The following is a 2,500-nucleotide window of genomic DNA, read 5'->3' on the forward strand; positions in this document are numbered from 1 at the left end:
CTTTATGTCCTCCCTTTATCTCTGTTAGTTCCCTCCTTCCTTTTCCGCTTGTTGTCCCTTCCCTCCTCCCTTTGTTCCCTCTGCCCTAATTCTACTTGCCACCCCCTTCCCCTTCCCTCTTCTACTTATCCTTCCTTCCCTCCTTCCACCCTATCCTCCCTCTTCTCTTCTCCTCCCTCCCTCTCCCCTCCTGAACCCATTCCTCGTCTCCTCCTTCCACCTTATCCCCCCTTTCCTCCTCTCCCTCCTTCCCTCACCCCTCTTATACCTATCCCTCCCCCCCTCCTTCCACCCTATTCTTCCTCTTCTCTTCTCTCTTCCCTCTCCTCCTCTCCTCATTCCCTCTCATCTCTTCCCTTTCTCTCCCCCTCCTATACCCATCCCTCCTCTTTCTCTCTCCCTCTCCCCTCCTCCCCTCCTTCCACCCTACCCTTCCTCTCCTCTCTTCCCTCCCTCTCTCCTCCTTTACCCATCCCTCCTCCTTCTCTCCCTCCTCCCCCTCCTTCCTCCCTACCCTTCCTCTCCTCTCTTCCCTCCCTCTCCCCCTCCTATACCCATCCCTCCTCTCTTCTCTCCCTCCTCCCCTCCTCCCCTCCTTCCACCCTACCCCTCCTCCCCTCCTTCCACCCTACCCCTCCTCCCCTCCTTCCACCCTACCCTTCCTCTCCCCTCGTCTCTTCCCTCCCTCTCCCCCTCCTATACCCATCCTTCCTCCTTCTCTCCCTCCTCCCCTCCTCCCCTCCTCCTCTCCTTCCCCCCTACCCTTCCTCTCCTCTCTTCTCTCCCTCTCTCCCTCCTATACCCATCCCTCCTCCTTCTCTCTCCCTCTCCCCTCCTCCCCTCCTTCCCTTTCCCCTCCTCTCCTCTCTTCCCTCCCTCTCCCCCTCCTATACCCATCCCTCCTCCTTCTCTCCCTCCTCCCCTCCTCCCCTCCTCCCCTCCTTCCTCCCTACCCTTCCTCTCTCCCTCCTCCCCTCCTCCCCTCCTCCCCTCCTTCCACCCTACCCTTCCTCTCCTCCTTCTATACCCATCCCTCCTCCTTCTCTCTCCCTCCTCTCCTCCTCCACTCCTCCCCTCATTCCACCCTACCCTTCCTCTCCTCCTCCCCTCCTCCCCTCCTTCCACCCTACCCTTCCTCTCCTCCTTCTCACTCGTACGTAGTGGCTGGCAGAGATCCTTTTAAGCCGGGGATATTTGCTGGCGGAACTTGTTATCTCGGAGAGTAAATATGTATACACTTCCGGCCACTGCCATTATAGAACGAAGCAAGGCAGCTCCTCCCAAACGATCCTTTTATATTAACTATTTATCTTAGGAAGCACATTTGTTTATGTGTGTTTACGGAATTACATCGTGTGTTGATTGTTTTATTATTTTGTTTTGTTTTGTTTCTTATCTAGTCTTAAATGTATCTTCGAGAGCTCTTTAGTTAGTAATTTTTATACGATCTTGAGAATTACAGCGTGTTTGATTTGGCAATGATAAAGTAATCAAGGAAATTTATCAGTCTCTTTGTCTTCTCACTGAATTGTTTTGATAACAATGATATTTAAAAAAAAAACATAAAATAAAATAAATAATAATAATAATAACAATAATTGGAGTAAGTAATCCCACACATAGAATTAACTTACTTATAAAGAAATATTTGTTATTCGAACTGGATCATCAACAAATAAGGCAATTTCTTTGCGTTTTATTATTACATTTACATACACGCCCAACTGTACCCAAGAGCACACCCATTAATAAGAGAAGAAAGGAAAGAAAAAAAACAACAACTTTGTTTTCCTTTCCCGGTCTCCTTCTTTCCAAAGATTTGTATATTTCTTACTCCCTGCCTTTTCTGCCTGTCTATTGAACTGTCTGTCTGTCTGTTTGTCTATCTATCTACTAATCTATCTATCTGTCTTTCTGCCTTCTTGCCTATCCATGTGACTATTTACTTGCCTGTTCACACATTTATCTAAATATCAATTACTTTATCCAGTCTTCAATTTGTCTACTAACTTCTTTTCACTGATATCTGTTGACTTGTAGTAGCCACACACAAGCAACTTGCAGGTCCGCATACTATCCAAATTGGGTCACTCCGGGAGGTCACCATTGTAGTAGATGGGGTGCATCTACTACTTGCTGTGGTCTTATCTCTTTATGAAGTGTGTGAGTGGGTGTGGATGTCTACTGTATGGGTGGGTGGTTAAGGTGGAGCGGTGGTCTATGGGGGGTGGGTGGGGTGTGGGGTGGGTGGGGGAGGGGGGGGGGTCAGAGAGGCGAAGAACTGGGCAGTCCTTTGTTGTTGTTGGAGCCCATAAGAGAGCTGCCCAGTGGAAGTTCATCCCGGTTTATGCTGGATGCTACTTCCACCATGAGGAGATGCAGGTTGCTGGTATTGGCTGTTTCACTCTGTTTGCTTTTATTTCTACTTATATTCTGCTTTTATATCTCCCTATATCTTGCTTTTATATCTCCCTATATCCTGCTTTTTAATCTCCTTATA

General features: G+C 48.2%; 1 protein-coding gene across 4 annotated transcripts in view; it reads right to left on the reverse strand.

Annotated features, from left to right (window-relative positions):
* Window positions 1-2,500, reverse strand: part of LOC113806665 (neuronal acetylcholine receptor subunit alpha-7-like) — a 143,170-nt gene that overhangs the window by 127,311 nt on the left and 13,359 nt on the right. The window lies entirely within an intron of this gene.

This window comes from Penaeus vannamei, chromosome 27, assembly GCF_042767895.1.
Source record: "Penaeus vannamei isolate JL-2024 chromosome 27, ASM4276789v1, whole genome shotgun sequence".
Taxonomy (NCBI): Eukaryota; Metazoa; Arthropoda; class Malacostraca; order Decapoda; family Penaeidae; genus Penaeus; species Penaeus vannamei.